Source organism: Periplaneta americana, chromosome 9, assembly GCF_040183065.1.
Source record: "Periplaneta americana isolate PAMFEO1 chromosome 9, P.americana_PAMFEO1_priV1, whole genome shotgun sequence".
Lineage (NCBI taxonomy): Eukaryota > Metazoa > Arthropoda > Insecta > Blattodea > Blattidae > Periplaneta > Periplaneta americana.
The window spans coordinates 73,824,194-73,845,083 of NC_091125.1; the positions used below are offsets into that span (position 1 = coordinate 73,824,194).

Below are 20,890 nucleotides of genomic sequence, written 5' to 3' on the forward strand. Positions count from 1 at the left end.
GATGCTTGCTGAAAGGTTTTTTTCAGTCACGTCCTTTTTGAAATCTGTTCAAGTGTAGCTACATTACAATAATCAAATACTGTACATCTGCTGCATTTTGCAGTAGAAGGCATCATTGTCTCATAATATTGTGTGGATTGGGATTTATTGTAAGTAATTCTGGAGGACGACCACTCCACGATTTTCGAACTTTTTTTTCACGAACTACGATTTTATGCTCAATTTTTGAAAGGTAACATAAAAAAATTTCGGAAACATAATTTCCACTGTAACCTAACATAACCTAACACAACGTAACTTAACCAACCCAGTCAAAACTAAGTAACCTGAACTAACCAACAAATATAACATTACGATACTGTTCAAAACTACGTAAAATTTAAAAAATCTAAAACATGTAAAACCATAGTTCGCCAGCAACAATATACACATAAATGATGGGAATTTAATATAGAATAATTATAACTTACATGCTCAGAACTGCTAAAATCCATTGGAGAGGTTTTCCTTCAGAATTAATTTATTGTAACATTTTCTATAAGGCTTCAATTTTAATGTGTCTTGACACTGACATGGCCAATTACTTATTTACCACATTTTACTTTAACAAAATATTTTGAACATGTCGAATTACGAATAACTTATTGTCAAACCTCGATGTGTCATGATGTGTGTGTTTCTGTTAAAGATTTAATTTAGTTTAATGTGGCTAACATAACATTAGTGTTTAATCAGGTGTAGTTAACTGAGAAATATAAATGGTTTTTATTAGGTAAATAGGGTAAAAACGTATTATAGTCGAAGCTTTCCGATTTTTTTAATTGGGAACCATGAAATTTGTTGGTATTTGTAATGTTAGTTAAGCTTCTCTCCTTAATGTTTCCTAATAATTTCTTACACATTCAGTTGCTGACACCTCAAAATATACGACTGAGTAAATTCCCGAGTCGTATAAATAAATATAAAAATACGTAGGCTACACAAAAAAAAAAAAATTGACTGTTTTGAGAAGTTAGGTCGGTCTTAAAATTAATGTAGGTAAGCCTATATAATATGAAAAGGGAAGAAAACGATCATAAAATTTGCTTGATTTGTAGGAAGTTGAAGATCATTTCTCCCGCTGTTGCCTTTGCTACAATGTAGAGTTCATTTATTTTTGTATGATTTGGGATTAGAGATCATTAGGTTTGTTCCAGCAAGCAATTCAGAATGCGTTCATAACTAATACTGAACTTCTTTCTGTGCATGCGCAAGTTGTGTACGGTGTCAGAACTAGTTCGAGATTTTACATTTGTTCTCATAGCCTATTAACTTAAAATTATATTCATTTTCCGAACTTAATTCTTTGTAAAATATATTACTATCATCTTCCAAATCACTCCTGATGGACTATTTTTTTTTTTATTTTAACCTACCTAATCTTGAAGCATCTTAACCATAACTTCAGAATAAACCTTCTGTGCTTGTGTCAGCAGTTCAGAATTCCCAGTTTCTGCTCTTACTCAAGAACCAATCTCACTCGTTCCGAACGAGTTCTAAAGCATGTTGAAACAGGAAATGGGTTTCTGTATTGGTTCGGAATTAATTCAAGTCTTGTTGGAACCTACATTGAACTACTGTGCCTGAGCAGGCAAACCTTTTGAATCTTACGCTACATAGCTACACCAGCGAATAGGGATTATAAAGAATGGACACTTCGCGTCGGTACCTTTGATGTAGCCAGACTGATTTCAATGATCTTCCAGCCAGCTAGAGCGTGAGATTCTGCTTTCTCCCTAGAGTTGGCGCTGACATCACACCAGCTAGCAGTCGACACAGCGGAAATATAACACATATAATTAATACATCTAGGTACATTATGTAAAAGGTAAAAGGTATCCCCGTAACATGCCATGAAGGCACTTGGGGGGCATGGAGGTAGAGCCCCATGCTTTCCATGACCTCGGCACTAGAATGAGGTGGTGTGGTCGGCACCACGCTCTGACCGCCTTTTACCCCCGGGAAAGACCCGGTACTCAATTTTATAGGAGGCTGAGTGAACCTCGGGAGGTACATTATGTACCCAAATAAAATAAATTGGATCCATAAAATAATAAATCCGTCATTAATTGTAATGTCTAGACTCTAGAGTTCCTTTATAATGAGAGTTGAGATGTTGACCTCAACAACAATTGAAATATGTAATGATTTGATAGCACTGAAAATGGAAAAACGAAACTCTTATGAGAAGTAAAACCATATCCCTATATTATATTATATATAAATATTAATCGAATTTGATACGTAATTTTATAATGTATTATATTATTTTATAATATAATTTATTATATCTGAAATATAAAAAATTATTATTACAACTAGTTTGTCACTGAGAAATAAGGAAAAACTGTTAACTTGAATTTATTTGAAGCAAAGCGTTACTGGGTTATGCAATAAGGTAGGTGATGTTTGGATCCTGTGTCTCAACTTTATTCTCATTTATTATCTTTGCATATGCTCGATTACACTAACCTCTAGCACTTGAAAGTGGAACTAAACGCCGCCACACAGAGAAACAAAACACAGGAAAATTCGCTCAGTGTCCATTCTTTATAATCCCTATTCGCTGGCTACACTGCATACACTTACTCCCTAGTAATATCATAGTCTAATATATACAGTCACGAAGCTTGAGTTGTTGAGGGTACTAGGAACAATAGACTGTGGCAGTACTATTTCGCATTGTCTGTGATGAGGCAATAGTAGCGATCCTAGTGGTTAGCAACTATCGATGGATGCACATTCCCTATGTATTGAGCTTCGTGATTGTATATACTAGACTGTGGTAATATCTTTTATATCTCCACAAGGAAGAAGTAGTCAACCATTTCTAAAAGCGAGTGATGTAGGTAATAAATGTTACGGTAATGATAACAGTTGTATGTGTCACATCTGCCTCAAAAAGTACCCTGAAGCTTATTTTATTTATTAGGTCTAATAAGAAATAAAAGTTTATTGAAGTAAGGTTGAGTATTAGGCAATGTAGTCTGAATATTACATCTGCTTTATTTAGAATTAAGATATGAATACTTGCTAATTAATATCTGTCACACCCGTCTTCCAGAGTATGACTCGGGCTATTAAATTATATTAATTTACTAGACCTATTACTTATGGAATTTTAGGTGAATTAGGCTTAACTTGAATTACTTAAATAAAATTGGATTTTATGAGAGAATTGGGAACAAGTGCACAATACTGGAGTCGCTAAAATTTTCATATATGTCATTTATGCATTAACTCAAATGTTTTACGTGATTGTGAAAGTAAAGGGGTTGGAAATAAAAATTCTTCCCTTTTATCAACTCTTTCCTTTTCTTTTTCTCCGTTTCTTCTCACTTCCAAACATTCTCTACTACCTTCACTGCACTGTTATATCAACATATGGGTCATTCTCACGAAACCTGTCACTTTTGGATCCCAAAAACGGCAACAACTGAAATTGTTAGGAGATTAATTTTATGCTAAGTATTGGTTATAGGTGTGAAAGATAAGTCAGGTGTGTTAGTGGCCATGTCTAAATATTCGTGTGCTACGAGCAATAAAACAAATTCAATTTTCAGATTCCATGGTGTCCACAGCACCTCCACAGTGTCTACAATTTGAATCTGGGAATTATTCTATGGCTTGGTAACGACAATTTAATTTACACACCGACTTGAAACCAATATTGTAAATGAAATAAGTCACAAATTATGATTCAGATTAATATTAACTGATTTCTGTAAGATATAATGCTTTTGAGCCATATTATAAATGAACTGTCATTTAATTAATAATGTGAATGGTGTCACTAACAATGATACTCGCATTAATTTATATGTTTATAAATAAATAATAATACAGTCTAGATTACACTGATTCCATGAAGATATTTAAATATAAATAAAATATGATTCACAGTATGTTGTTTCAAGTACCGGTAACAGAAATACTGTATTATTCTTTTTTGCATTAATAGACAGAGTTTTATACATATAAATATAATAATAGTAGTAATAACAATATTGATAAATATATGTAATCAATTACCCTTCGAGGCTGATTCTTTGATACACACACACACACTTATGCCATACAAGAAAACAAGGTCTTCTTTAAGGGGAAAGATACAGCTTACAGCAGTAAATTTTTTTGGAAATATTCAATATTTTTTTTCCTTCATTACTGTATCTTGTACAATAATGAAAATTGGTATGTGTAAAACACTGTCCTGCTATATGAAAAAGATATTTTTACAATTAAAAACAATTATTTATATTTTTTCTTTCAAAATTCAAAATAGTGGCAGTTCACTGTGCAGTGATGAAGCATTTCCCTCATACTCATAAACTTGTTAACTTTTTTATGTCTCTCTCTTTTATTTTATTGCTAAAACTCATGTTTACAATATCATGTTCTTTCAAGTACATTCCTTAATAAATAATTTAATTTGTGTTAGAAGAAAACTCTGATATTTGACCATTTTTTAATGAATCTATCAAAGGTAGAGAAGTGATTTTGCATCATATTATGACATGCATAAATACACACAAAAAATTTCATCATGCAAAATGTGGGATAGTTTATGAGTTATGAGGGAAACGCTTCAACACTTCATAGTGAACTGCCATCATTTTGAATTAAAAAAAAAATATATATATAAATAATTTTTTTAATCATAAAGATATTATTCTCATATAGCAGAAGGATGGAGTTTTACACATAGTAATTTTCATTATTGTACAAGATATATTAATAGAGGGAAAAATGTTGAATATTTCCAAACTTTTACTGCTGTAAGCTGTACCTAACCCCTTAAGACAAAACCAACTCCTTGCCACAACTGGAAATTTCCAGTGATCCATACCATAGTGAACACATTGAAATTTAAATATATAACAACTCAATTCATTGAAAATAACGTATTTGAATTATCTTTACACCACTGATACTGATATGCCTTCATTGTACCATGGAATGCTTAAACTCTATGTGGCTATTCTTTTGTCCATAGGGAATATTCTGACGAACACCTGTGCGAGAAACTGTTCTCTTACAGTGCTGCAGCACTTTGTATTTCTTAATTATTCTGTTACTTATGATATTTGTTTACTTTTATATCCTCCATAAGTAAATTAAGATTTTAATTGTTGTTCTAACACCTCTCCAAGGATCATTTTCTTTATTATGTCAGAAGGATCTGGACACTCTTTTAGAAAAGGCGAATTGCAGTGCGATAGTACAAAATGGAGTAGAGGAGTGTTTCTCAAACTTTTTTGAAGTGGGGACCACTTTTTAAAGTCAGAACAGTGCCGCGGACCACCTTACTCTTGTTCCCTTCAAAAGTAAGTTTATAATTTTTGTAGCATATTTTAATACCAGTATACTTATATTTTAAATTAGAATTAATTAATTAAAATTAATTGAATTCAATTAGTTTTATATTAGTACTAGCTAATTAAGTTAATGTTAATAGAAGAAAATTTATTTTATTTTATTTTATTTTTTTAATAATTCAAGGCTATTAGAGTTTGGATAATCTTTAACTTGTTAACTAAAAAAAAATAAATGTTGGTACATTAATGAGATGAATGACCCTGTCGATTCTTACACAGTTATTCTAGGCTTATATTTGAATGACTAGATATTTCTTTAATGGCACTAGAATCACTGATATTAATATCTTCACACACAGCTTCTGAACTATTAGCAGTGCCTAAATGAAGCGTGTCATCACATTCCTTTCTTTTCAAAGATCCGGATCGAAGCCAGTTTTTCATTAGGTATAATGGGCATTATTTAACAGAGACATAGGTAACTGCTAGCGTGTACCACATAAGAAAGATTTAAAGTCATAAATACATGAAAAGGTTCGGTACTTTGGTCCTCTGTAATGAATTCGGGTGGGTACCCTGGCTGGGTTACAGGTGCAGCACCAGAAGTGCAGGGAAAAGATGGCGAGAAACACCACGTTCATAGTGCTTTAAATCCCTCTTTTGTTGCTGAGAGTAGAGTGGGAAGTCGATAGACCGGGTAGGGTAACAAATTTCATAAAATGTCGGTACTGGGAGAATAAGTGAAAGGCGATTGCCATGTGTCATTTTCAAACTCTGAGATTTTCAGCTATAGTGTGATACGCAATTCGTTTGAATTTTATTTTTCCTTCTGTCTTTTTTGAAGGACCACAAGGGCAGATCTCGAGGACCACAGGTGGTCCGTGGACCATAGTTTGAGAAATGCTGGAGTAGAGCATAGGACCATTTAAATATTTTTCTTTATACATGAATAACGCTTTTTCCATTTTTCTGTTAAACATTCAAACTTCATGTTTTCTGCATTTAGTTTTCGAATAACTTCAGTAAGCCTACTTTTTTATTAGCAGTAGTTGTTTTTACATAATTTCCCAAATTAATATGATTACATTGTTGAATACGTTTGTTCATAATTTTCTTCCGATATGCTCTCATCCATTCTCCTCATTTTTTCTTTCATTCTCTTAATTCCCTATTAATCACCATGGTCAAAACTGTCTTAATTTTTCCTTGCTTCTTCTTCTCACCCCATCTCTTACTCTCCAACGCTAAGTAAGCAGTGTGCTTTTCACAATCTGCTGTCATTTTTTTCCACCGTAAACGTTCTGCTTTTTTTTTTTTTTCTTTGCAAGTTGCATGTTTCGCCTTTTTATATTTTTTGAATCGCCAGATTTCTTACTTTTTAAAATATTTGTCTTTAAGCATCCTTTTCTTATTTTCATTATCGTTTTTCCGTCCCCTAGTTAATCTACCATTACCTACAATTACATGATACAGTCGGAATTACGTAATTCTAGAGCTAGCATATTTTTGCACCTACATCATATACATCAGGTCAGTAATAATTTTCATGGACTGTGAACTAAATATTCCGTCATAAATAAATGCACGGTGTTCACTTCCATGGTGTCCACATTTTAGACTTTGCACTAGTGTGTTCTAATTATTTTCAAACATAGTCAGGAAAATATATTCCAGGAAAATGGTACGATGGTAGCATTTACAGATAATATCCCCTTCATAAACAAAAGCAAGAAAAGTCTTTTGAATCAACATTTTGTAATGTTAATAGAATAAAAAGAGTTTCAAGACTAATTTGGGAGGGACGCAGTGTCCCCACATACTCTCCCATAACTCTGCCTATGGTTATGCCCTATTACAATTTGTAGTAGACCTACAGTTGAAGCCCTATACAACTCAGTCCAAAACATCTTTGATATGGATGTAACACTGTAAGAAACATGCACCCCAAAAATACTTTTATGAAATGATCATATTCCGAAATACTGTACCATGGTCAAGCTATAATGGGGGAGAAAGTAAATGATATCCCCCATAATCTCATTATATCGGGATTCTATGGTATTGCTTTGCCCCCCTCCCCCTCAAGGAAACGGTTCTCTCTCTCTGGCTATGCATTGGACCACTCTCCAAGAGATTTCCACTGACCACTGTTACCCAGTGGGCATGAACCCAATTTCAAGCCACATTATTAAAACATTATTGCCTTAAAATTCTGAAACTATGTTGTTTTGAAAGTTATAATTAATTATTTTAATTATCTTTTAAATAAAATTTGTGACATGAGTGAACTAGGCTCAACTGTAGACTATACCATAGATATGCAGTAGGTGTTCATTTAAATCAGCGTTATTTTATCTTTAAGTAGTTACACAATATTTCAGGAATTATTTTTCATTGTCAAATATACTGTATTGTGGCAGCCTCTTTGCCAAGGTCACCAAACAAAATTTCATCTTTTTTTTTTAGTAGGTTATTTTACGACGCCTTATCAACATCTTAGGTTATTTAGCGTCTGAATGAGATGAAGGTGATAATGCCTATGAAATGAGTCCGGGGTCCAGCACCAATAGTTACCCAGCATTTGCTCATATTGGGTAGAGGGTAGAGAGAAAGCCTCAACCAGGTAACTTGCCCAACCGGGAATAATTTCATTTTATCTGGTATTTGAATGTGAGCACACTTTTCCAATGATGCCAACAGTATAAAAATGTTGTTGTTATTGTTGATCAATGCTAAGGATCTTGGATTTCTTCCGTTCTCCTGCAGGCATCCCAGTAGTATAAAAATGTAAATTTCAACAAATGTGGACAAGATTTGAAAGCAACATATGATTGTTTTGTGATGAAACTTATCAACAAATCTTTTTCCTTTCTGCTTAAGAATAAAAATATAAAAAATTTACATGAGTAACATACAGTAATTTCATTGCAATTCAAATTTATGTAGAGTTTTGAGTAACTTACAGAAATAGGGTGAGCTCACCAGTAGTTGACCAGTTAAGGAACATTCGTTTCTTAAATGTCCATTTTGTTTGAAGATAAAGTCACAAGGAAAAGATTTCTACAGTAAAAGTATAATAAAATATTGATAAAAACAATGGTGCTATTCAATGTTTGTTTAAAGCAATGTAACATGATGAAATTTATTTTTAAACTAGTGGCTTACAAAAATACCTGTAGTTGACCGCAATGTGTCAGTAAATGACCAGTTTTCGACCAGTAGTTGACCACCACTACAAAAAATTAGATATAGCTATTTTAACACAGAAGAGACACATATTCTATTACATAAAAATGCATTTACATTCTAACCAAGATTTTAACCTGTAAAACTGAAAATATGAATCCTGTAAGTGTGTCTTCTTCATAGTTTTCCTGCGTTCAGGAAAAATACACTGCACTGTATCCTGAGATATAGTATCAGTATCTTCTTGTGCCAGCCACTTGTTGAGCAAATACATCAAAATCTTCTTCCTCTTTCTTTACCACTTTTCCCACAAAGTAAATCACAAGTTTTCCTCATATATATTTCACAATGCCCTATGACCCATATTTCATATGGTTCTCATCACCACTGCTTTGGCTGTTGCTAGCTTCCTCAGAAATGTTCAAAGGCATGTCATCAGAGTCCAATGATGAAGTCTGGAATTCTAGCTCAAACTCGGAGCAATCTGACTGAGAGGCCTTTGGGTTTTTTTTTTTTTTTTTTTTTTTTTATTATAGAATTTTCGCTATCAGATCTTCCCTGATTACTTCCGTCTCTTTTCTTTTCTCCACATTGTTTTTTCTATCTTCCCTCCGTATTTCTTTCTTTTTGTTAACATTTAAATCCTAATGATATTTTAGCCACCTGTTACTCATAATCTCATGTTGTAAACACATTTTTCTGCTGCATTTCTTCTCCATTTTGCTGTGCTTCTTCAACATTACTATTTTTGACAAGTCAATATGGCACCATCAGCAGTGTTGTTAGAATTATTGGGTTGTATGCATCTTTTCCATAATTTTAACCAATTGCAGGAGAAATCAGATGCCACGTCATCTCCAGTCCAATTTTCATTAGCTGCAACAGTTCTAAATTCTTCAGTGCATCCAGCTTTCATAGCCGATTCCCAATACATCTGGTATTTCACATTAAACTTTGCTGGTTTGAGGTTTACAGTTCCATTTCCATCAACACACACAAACTCAAGGCTCATACATTGAGAATAATCTACTGAATTTGTGTCAAATGGAAAGATTCCGCATTTACGGAAACCATTCTGGAGTGGCTCTTTCATCGAACATTCTCTCTAGTGACTGACCAAAATTTGTTTTTTATATTGCACATCCCTAATACTTATGACAAATCCTCAACTGCATTTTTTTTATTTATTTATTTATTTTAGTAGGTTATTTTACAATGCTTTATCAACATCTTAGTTTATCTAGCATCTGAATGAGATGGAGGTAATAATGCTGGTGAAATGAGTCCAAGGTCCAGCACCGAAAGTTACCCAGCATTTACTCATATTGGGTTGAGGGAAAACCTCGGAAAAAACCTCAAACACTCAAACAGGTAACTTGCTCCGACCGGGAATCGGATCCGGGCCACCTGGTTTCGCGGCCAGATGCCTAACCATTACTCCACACGTGTGGACTTCAGCTTATTTAGTCAGGGTGGAATGTAGTACCGTATTTCGTATTTTCTTGCAATTTTCGAATTGGAATAAAGTCATTTGAGCATCCTTAACTCCATTATTTTAGGATTATTTTATTTATTTGAAGATTTTTTTTTCATTTTTTGACCTAGTCATAAGAAATAGTTGCAAACATTTAAAAACACAGATTACATACAATCTACATGATTTACATAAAAAGGAAGGATCACATTTGCAAGTGATGGACGACTACTGGATATCACTTTATTTTAAACTGGTCCAGTAGTTGACCGGTCTGGTCAACTACTGGTGCTTGATAAAAATTAAGAACTAGTAAATGACCACCCCTGTTAATTACTCTTAAGAACTATAAAAACTGAAAATGTGTGTATACATAGTTCCTATAGCTTATACAGAAGGCAAAATATGCATTCATTCAATATAATATAATTATATTTCAGAGCAGTGTTCATATTTCTGTACACCTGCTACAACACTTCCCTAATAGCAAGCACCAGCTGAAGCCATACTGCAAACACAAGCTTTGTTTTCCAAATTTCCTGCTTTATGTAAGACCATAATTTCGTGTTATACTGTTGTCAAATGAAACAAAGGGATGTTAAAGATTATATATAACTGAAGAAATATTTTTCATTGTTGCCAAAATGCTTATTTTTAATTAAAACATTCCCATGTGGTCAACAACTGGGTCCTGGTCAACTACTGGTGAGGTCACCCTACCTGAAATAAAGGTAATGAATGAGACATGATGGTAACAGATGGATATTTTGAAGTTATTTGTTCATTTTAATTTTTATGACACAGTGCTTAAAGTAGCAGTTATAGTGTTACCAAGTAATTCGATATCCTCTTAGTGAATATTTTATTATTTCATAAAAAATAGAGGTATTTATGACTGTGACTGTAGAGAAACAATCACAAAGAGAAAGCTATTTGGTTTAAAAACTTATAAATTTGTTGGATACAGTATTTAAAATAATATTGTGAATTTTATTAGTAACAACAATGTAATTTATTCGCCACAACAATAATTCCTTTCTACAATTCACCTTAAAGGCTCTCGTCAACAATTGGATTTTCACTCAACACAGTATTCGTTATAGCACTCCACCGACGACAATGACAATTTACTTGGACTAGTACGAACAACAATGAACTGTTAATCTTAACTAATATTTACAAAGCACTATTTACAAATCAGAACTATCAGTTCTCAGTTCACAGTTCTTCTAGCTCAGTCACTCGAGTTCACAGTATCTCGAACCACAGAACTTCAGAGACAGTTCACTGTACTCGAACTCAGGTCCCTCCAACTGCGGTCCACTGCACTCGAACTCAGGTCCCTCCAACTGCGGTCCACTGCACTCGAACTCAGGCCTTCGGATGCTGATACAGTTGCGGACGCACACTCGAGTCGAACTCCGGTACACAAGACTGGCTTGCTTGCTCTGGCTTTCTCACTGACTGAATAACTGAAAACTCTGTCGTTCCTTCGCGACCGTAATTTATAACCACAGCGACGTAGCCTCGAAAGTTCGAATTCGCGAGTCTTCCACTTCGACGGATTTCTCGGCCTCTCTAGGCAAGCAGAAGATGCGCGCGCACTCTCTCTCCACTCTCTCGCCGTGTAGGCTCTTTCCCCTTACTTCTCTCTGCTGCGCTGTCCCGGCGCGATCTGCTTTCTTGCGGGACGCTGGTCGTGAGTTCGAATCTCACGTCGCTGTCACAATATATTAGGTAACAGAGTGAACAATAAACAGTACTGGTACTCTGATATTTCACTGCAAACCCAGCATTCTCCATTTTTCTGCCTTTTAGTTTCCGCATATGATACATGTATCTTAATGTTGTCTATCATCTGATATCTTCTTCTGTCCTCAACTTTTCTTCTGTTCACCATTCCTTCCAGTACATTTGAAGTGTTATAAAACTTAAAAAAAAAAATGTGTTTGTAATTACTTTTGAGCATTTGTTTTTTATAATAAAGTGTTCTGCTTCTTATAATTACCAATTGCACACTTAGAAAGACCTTTCTCTCATCCTTGGTATCGAGTCCAAACTTGTTCAGACACGAATATATTTGTTTCTGTAGCTTATTAAAAACTTCAGTAGAGATGCAGTATAGCTCCTTTGTCATGCAACTATGCTAGATTTTACTAAAATAATTATAATTTCACATTTCCATAGAATGTATGATTTTAAACTTCTTTGTGTTTAACATGGTGCAGAGCTTTTGAGTATTTACACTTTGTGATAGTCTAGATATAAAATATCTAGATACACCCAATATTTGAGAGTGATATTGGCTTCATCATTAGGGAAAGGCAGAGAAAAGAGGTCAACATAGCTGTTGAACCTGTTTCCCTGCCTTCCCTGATGAAGTTGATATGTAGCCAATGGGAGTAAGTTCCTTTAATACTCATGATGATTCCTTGATCAAGTGGTTGTCGCAGTGACATAATGTTAGGAGGCAGGAAATTGCTTCTATATTCTCGTCTGTGAAATACAGACATTGGGAATAGCTATAGCTGGGAGCATTGTATTGAACATAGTGTTTAGCATATAGCAGATTCAATCACAATTTAAAAAGTTCTGCTTTTCGGAAGTTTTTGCATATTCCCTCCCTCCCCACTCCGAATATTTTTGATCTGTTGATTTAATTCAATCATTTCCAACTGGATGCTCTGTGACATAGTAGCAGACTTCTTTCATTCTCCGTAGCAATCCAGATAGATACTACATATCACATTGCAACACAAAGCAGTGGTGTATGGGAAACCAGTACAACGTAGTGTTTACAATAATATTGTAGTAGATACATGCTGTTATAGTTAAATAATTCTGGTGTCTTTCTGACACATTTAATGCACGCTGAGTTCATGTGAGACTTACAAATCATATTAAAACAATAAATAATCAGTACTACCTGTATAGAAATGAAAATGGACAAATTACAATTTCCTTGCTAATAATGTAATAACTTGAAAATATGAGAAACAACAATTTAAAACAATGTTTCAATGAAATTCTTGTATAAAAATGAAAATGTACACATTACAACTTTCTTACCAATAACAAACAGAAGTGGAAAACATGAAAAACAACTTGAAGGGTACACGGGAAAAACGAACAATGTCACCTTTCCATTAAGGGTCAGATAATGATCTATTTCAGTATATTACTGCAAAATTTGTTTGTGTTTCTACTTGAAATGAAGGAAATGATGAGTATATCTCTGGTTTTAATTCTCCTTTGCCACTTTTAGTAAAAATAACACTAAAGTTTGTAATAATACAGTGAATTAGATAACGACATCAGCCTTAAAGGAATTGTGACATTGTTCGTTTTTCCCGTGTACCCTTCACTTACTATTGATGCCTACTTTATATTGTTACATGCTACTAAGTTGTATTTCCACCTTTTTTCCTTGATTTCTGAATTCTTTTCGACCTTTATTAGTCTCTGTATTTGGACAAACCAGGAACAGTATGAAAAGCACAGAATTTTACTTGAGAACTGGTACTAATTTCAAATGCCACTTAACCTGTACTGTAATTAAATGTACTGCAGACCCTATTATTACAAGTTTAATGACTCCAAAATTATTCAATTTTAGGCTAATATCACTGATTTTATTAAAAATAAGAAAGAAAAATCAATCTCCCTGGCTCTGTCCATCTTGTTCATCAAAAGGCGAAACCCATAATATCTCAGCCCCTAATTATGTCGAATTAGTCTCATGCCCAATTTGCACTGGCAGTGATATTAAATCTTACAAAGGCTTGAAAGGATGCGAATACATTGGGCAAGGGTTCATCCCAATGAACCTCCTGATGATCTTCTATTAAATTCAGAAAATACTTCATTTGAGTTTTCTAATTGTAAACTTAATACAAGAGTTTTAAGAAGAATTCCTAAAGGAGCTAGAAGTTCTGCGGCAGAAAAATTGACTCAACTCATTGATAAATGTATTTCCGAAAATACTGAAGAATGTTGGCAAGAGCTTCTGGTTTTTGCAATTATCGCCCTTCGGGTACCTGTTCAATCAAAGAAGAAATCTGACAAATCTTTAGTGTCTAAAATCAAAGAGAATATTAATGATTTTACATTGGAAGTTTCTCCACATAAGAATAAGTCTACAATTTCTAGGTCACGCATTGTTGAAGCTAAAGTGGCAGATGGTGATATAAAGGGAGCTGTTCAAATTCTATCTTCTGATTCAGGAGTAGTTCATGCTTCACGAGTTATACAAGAGGCTTTAGTACAAAAACACCCTCCACCATCACGGCCCTTGGCATTTCCAGATCCTCCTACCACCGATGAAGTGTGTTTGTCAGTATCTCAAGATATGGTTTTGCAAGGAATAAAAAACTTTCCTAATGGCTCTGCATTGGTATTGATGGGATTCGCCCCCAACATTTAAAAGGTCTCACATCCAAATCTGCTGGAGATTCTGGTAGGTGACTCCTAAATGCTATTACTAGATTATGTAATCTAATGTTGGCCGGTAAAGTTAATCCTGAAATTTGTCCCCATTTATATGGAGCATCTTTAATTGCATTGAAAAGAAAAATGGCGGGATACGTCCAATCGCAGTTGGAAATACCTTTCGCAGATTATCGGCTAAGTTAGCTTGCACTTCTGTTAAGGAGAAAGTTGGTCATCATTTACGCCCTCAGCAGCTTGGTTTTGGCACCACTAAAGGATGTGAAGCCATCATTCACTCGGTACGTTCATTTCTAAATCAGAACGAAGGCAGTTAAAATGTTCTTCTTAAGATCGATTTTAAAAATACATTTAATTTCCTTGAAAGCGATACAATGCTTGAACTTGTTAAGAGCAAGATCCCTCAACTCTATGCATTCTTTTGGCAAGTGTGTAGAAACCAGTCTATCCTGTATTACAATTCTGACATCATTTCATCACAGTCTGGAGTCCAACAAGGTGATCTGATAGGTCCACTGATATTTAGTCTGACCCTGAATTCTGTTATTACCCATTTTAATAGTACCTTGAACCTCTTTTACCTGGATGATGGTACTTTGGGAGGTGATCCAGATATAGTTCTTTCCGATCTTGAAAAACTTATAGATTCCTGCGGATCCATTGGTTTGAAAATCAATCCTGATAAATGTGAATTATACTTCTGCTCTACACAAGACGATACTGTAGTGTCCGCATTCAATAATATAGCTCCAGGGATTAAGGTAGTATTTCGATCTAATTTGACTCTCCTTGGATCTCCCATTTTTCTTCCAGCTGTAGAGTCAAGTATGCGTGAAAAACTTGAAATTAAGAAGAAACTGTTTGATGGTCTGTAGTCTCTTTCCACACATACGGCGTACTTTCTCTTAAAGAACTGTTATTTAATTCCTAAATTAACTTATTTCCTTTGCACCACCCCATTATGGCTTTTTCCATCCCTACTTCAACAGACTGATGATCTACTGAGAAACTGTCTGGAATCGATTCTCAATATACGTCTTGAAGATAACAATTGGATTTTAGCCACTCTGCCTATTGCCTTTGGAAGCCTTGGAATCCGGAATGTGAGTGATGTTTGTCTGTCTGCTTTCTTGGCGTCTGCATATGGAGTCCTTGATTTTGTTAAGTCCATTCTATCAATTAACGGTGATGAAATCAGGATCTGTTATGTGAATGAGGCTTTGGAGAAATGGTTAAGCATTACAGGAAACAACAACATCCCAGTTTCTCGTGATATTCAGAAACAATGGGACCACATCCATGCTTCTGATATCTACCAGGCTCTACTAGCATCTTCATCGTCTGAGGTTGATCAAGTTAGATACCATGCCATACGACAGAAGGAACTAGGATCTTGGCTTAAGACAATATCATCTTCCAATATCGGCACGTTAATGGACAGTATGTCCTTCAAAATTCCTGTCACCTTAAGACTCGGGTGCAAGATCTGTTTCCCACATAATTGTCTTTGCGGAGCTACTGTTGATGCCTATGGTCACCATGGCTTAAGTTGCCCCAAAAATACTGAGAGATTTTCCAGGCACTTTCAATTAAATGACATCATTAAAAGGGCACTTATCTGCTGGTTTTCCATCAATCCTGGAACTTATTGAAATCAGCTGTTCTGATGGAAAAAGACCAGATGGATTGAACTTGATACCCTGGTCTCATGGAAAATCTATGTTATGGGATGCCACTTGTGTCGACACTTTAGCACCATCCCATTTGCCTGCCACCTCCATAGTTGCTGGTTCTGCTGCAACGCCCGCAGTGAGCATCAAAAGGAATAAGTATCGGGATCTCCAGGACAGATACTTGTTCTCTGTTTTTGCTGTTGAGACGTTCGGACCTTGGTGCTCAGAGGCTAAAATGCTGGTTTCAGACATCAGGAAAAAATTGTAAGCACTCAATGGAGATTCCAGGTCGACTGACTTCTTGAAACAAAGAATCGCTATTGCTATCCAGAGTGGGAATGCTGCCAGTGTTATGGGGACATTCCCTCAAACACTGGCTTTGGAGGATATATTTTATTTTTGAAATTCAAAATATTGGCCAAATACCAGAACAACTGCGTTTGTTGAAGCAACATGACTTGAAGAGTCTTGAAGGAATTCTGTTGGAAGACGTTCAGGAATCTCTACCACATTGTGATAAAGCCCTCAAGGCTTTGCATATTGAGATCATATACAACTCGCGACCAATTGACAAGAAGAAGATTGTGTTCTACAATAGTAAGACAGCAGCTCTGCCTGTGTACATTGAGTTCTAGAAACTCTGGCGTTTTGTGGCAGTAGAGAGCATGGATGACCTGAAGATAGAGGAATATCTGGAGAAACAGGGAATCCGCTCCATGCAAAATTATGGACCTAAGAAGCCAATACCCCACAAGCGTAAGAAACCGAACCAGCGCAAGAAGCTGTGAGACGAACACTTGGCTACCGTCCTGGAAGTGTACGATAAGTGAAGATCGGAGAAGTGAGGGTAGGATTGATATTTATTGTGATGTTGGTAGAGGAGACTGATGCTGTTGGCTGAACACGAAGTATGGTAGACAATATGGAAATACACAGTTTGTGCATTGTGTGAGACTGAAATGATGATGAAAGAGTGTATGTTGTATCATGATTATTTCATTATGTTTATTATAAATATTTTCGTGAATTATAATTTCTGTACTATTAATTATTATGTCTATTAATAATTAATATTAAAATAATAATAACTATAAAAAATAGAATAGGAATATCATTATTAGACAGTAAATTGAATTTAACAATCATAAACAAAAAATAGGTAAATACTCATACCGTGCCATAACTGATAATTGACAAAAACTGTAATTCACACTTTTTAACAACACCTGAGAGCTTTGGAATGTTAGACAAACAAAAGTTTAGGATTTTTAAGAACTCATAAAAGCCTTGTATTCAGTGCTCCAATTGGGAGATGTAAACATAGGTAGTACAGTGTGTAGTGATAGGAAAGACCTTGTTTTCAATGTTAAGCAGGAAGGAATTTTATTAGAATATACAGATATCCAACAATACCGTCAGTACAGCAGTTGCAGTTCACTTCTTTCTATAAGTAATGATTTATATTTTATACAATGTCATATCGCGTGTGTAGGATCTTTGTGTATAGGATTGTTGAGATTCTGTTTCTATTGTCGTGTGTTATAGATCGCTTGTGTTCATGTACCTAACTGATATGGATTTTGTTTTAATATTTATGATATTTTGGGCAACTACTAAATATACATAGGCCAAATAGAAATGATCGGGACGAAATTCAAATAGAAACTGCTGAGCCATTTATACCGGAACCCACACTTTCTGAAGTCGAAATTGCAATAGAAAATCTGAAAAAGCACAAGTCTCCAGGTATTGATCAAATTCCAGCAGAATTAATATAAGAGGGTGGAAGCGCATTATCTAGCAAAATTTATAAACTTGTACTTGCAATTTGGGAAAAGGAAATTGTACCAGAACAATGGAAGGAGTCCATAATCATACCTATTTTTAAGAAGGGGGACAAGACTAAATGTAGTAACTTTCTAGGAATATCACTTTTGTTGACGTCGTATAAAATTTTGTCGAATATCCTTTTGAGAAGATTAACTCCATATGTAGATGAAATTATTGGGGATCATCAGTGTGGTTTTAGGTGTAATAGATCGACTATTGATCAGATTTTTTGTATTCGACAGATAGTGGAGAAAAAATGGGAGTATAAGAGTACAGTACATCAGTTATTCATAGATTTCAAAAAGGCGTATGACTTGGTTAAGAGAGACGTTTTATATAATATTCTTATTGAATTTGGTATTCCCAAGAAACTAATTCGATTAATTAAAATGTGTCTTAGTGAAACTTACAGCAAGTCCATATAGGCCAGTCCATATATGCGTTTCCAATTCACTGCGGGCTAAAGCAGGGAGATGCATTGTCACCTCTACTTTTTAACTTCGCTCTAGAATATGCCATTAGGAAAATTCAGGATAACTCAGAGGGTTTGGAATTGAACGGGATACATCAGCTTCTTGTCTATGCGGTAAAGCGATAGGGTTGGAAGTAAATCCTGAAAAGACTAAGTATATGATTATGTCTCATGACCAGAATATTGTACGAAATGGAACTATAAAAATTGGAGATTTTTTCTTAAGAGGTGGAAAAATTCAAATATCTTGGAGCAACAGTAACAAATATAAATGACACTCGGGAGGAAATTAAACGCAGAATAAATACGGGAAATGCCTGTTATTATTCAGTTGAGAAGCTTTTGTCATCTGGTCTGCTGTCAAAAAATCTGAAAGTTAGAATTTATAAAACAGTTATATTACCGGTTGTTCTGTATGGTTATGAAACTTGGACTCTCACTTTGAGAGAGGAACAGAGATTAAGGGTGTTTGAGAATAAGGTTCTTAGGAAAATATTTGGGGTTAAGAGGGATGAAGTTACAGGAGAATGGAGAAAGTTACACAACACAGAACTACACGCATTGTAGTCTTCACCTGACATAATTAGGAACATTAAATCCAGATGTTTGAGATGGGCAGGGCATGTAGCACGTATGGGAAAATCCAGAATGCATATAGAGTGTTAGTTGGGAGGCCGGAGGGAAAAAGACCTTTGGGGAGGCCGAGACGTAGATGGGAGGATAATATTAAAATGGATTTGAGGGAGGTAGGATATGATGGTAGAGACTGGATTAATCTTGCTCAGGATAGGGACCAATGGCGGGCTTATGTGAGGGCAGCAATGAACCTCCGGGTTCCTTAAAAGCCAGTAAGTAAATATGTATGATATTGGTGATTAAGGCACTGTTAAATCGTAGTATGTAAATTTCCAATTTGATATTTGGCTTAGTGACTGAGAGAAACCATGAAAAAAAATAGTCAGATTGGTCGACTATATTTTCGTATTAATTGATTATTGAAGTTTTCAAAATTTCGCATGCACTTCTTTATGTAACGAAGAATATCTGCATTTATATTTATCTTAAGTAATTGTTGTGTATGTCAATTCAAAGTTAAACGTAAGTAGTTATAATTTAGAGTTTCGCACAAACACAAATTATTCAGGATGTTCATTACAAATAGGATAAAAAAATCACAATGTAAAAGAACACAGCACTTTAATCTGTATAAATATGAACATGCTTCCCTCCATTTTCAAAAAGGTAGGCCTACTGTTTGATTAGGAGCTCTGTTTTCGATAGTGGAATAAAGGAATGGAACTTTAAATTTTTATTTTCTCATATGTAGAGTTCAGAATTTCAATTTGTTTTTATGTTGCTTCTCAGTAAAAAATTTGAAATGTCTTCAATATTCTTCTAAGTCCAGATATATAGTTCTTAGATGTTGTGATGAGATCCTGACGTAATTGGAGACTGGCCTTTGCCACAAGTATTTTAGTGTCACCTCCAATGCCATCACATGGCCCTTTTCCATGAGATGTTGCATAAAAGTGCTTTTCAGCGCCAATACCAAAATCCTCTTCATGGAAAGATAGGTTTGCAAAATTCTTTTTTGTTTTTATATTGCACACTGACTTCATCGGAAAAGTAAATTATATTTTTAACATTTGCTATTCCTTTCTCACAAATTTTATTAATTCAGTTTGAAAAAGATTGACAGCATTTGTGTCATGCTTTAGATTCTCTGATATTGCTACAAAGCTCTTGTGCTCTGTAACATTATTTTCTTTGTAATATATAACAAAAGGGTAGATTGTTATCTGCCTGTTATTCCAGTGAATTCTCTGAACAGAATCTTGTATCACAAAAGCATAATTTTCAGAGAAGTCACCAAGTACAATGCATTCTCCTGACTCCAATTGCTCTTTTTGTTCGTTCAGAAAATTGTTGTTGAGCTATAAATATGTGAGGCAACAAGGCTAACAATTTCGTAGATAATTTATCAGAAAATCCCCAACAGATGACTGCAATATTTCCAAGTTTGTACGGTCAACTGCTACCCATTGTTTATAAGTGATCTGTTTTATATCTTCCTCATCAAACATTTCTTCAAGATATTTAATCAGGTTATTAGTTTGTGGGCAGGTAGCACATTTCATAGCATGCTGATGGCAAATTACGGACTATTTGCATCAAACAATCATTATAATTACTGATTATATCTGAAATTGCTGACAGTCTAGAAATATTAGCACATCAAGCATCAGCTTAACATTTTCATGGTGAGCATAAATGCAAACAGAATGTGTTCCATGGGCTCTAGGAAATATTCATTGCCTTGGTCTCAACTGTGCAAATTGTAAAAATTTACTTTCAAATTAGGGTGTTATTCTTTGAAACAGGGTAAGTTTCTGTGAGATTGCTCAACATTATACATTTCTGTTTATGAATTTTTTTACCATTTTCTTTCACT

At 34.8% G+C, this 20,890-nt stretch overlaps 1 protein-coding gene across 6 annotated transcripts in view; it reads left to right on the forward strand.

The window, feature by feature from the left end:
* Mkk4 (MAP kinase kinase 4) overlaps positions 1-20,890 on the forward strand; it is a 280,839-nt gene that overhangs the window by 684 nt on the left and 259,265 nt on the right. The window lies entirely within an intron of this gene.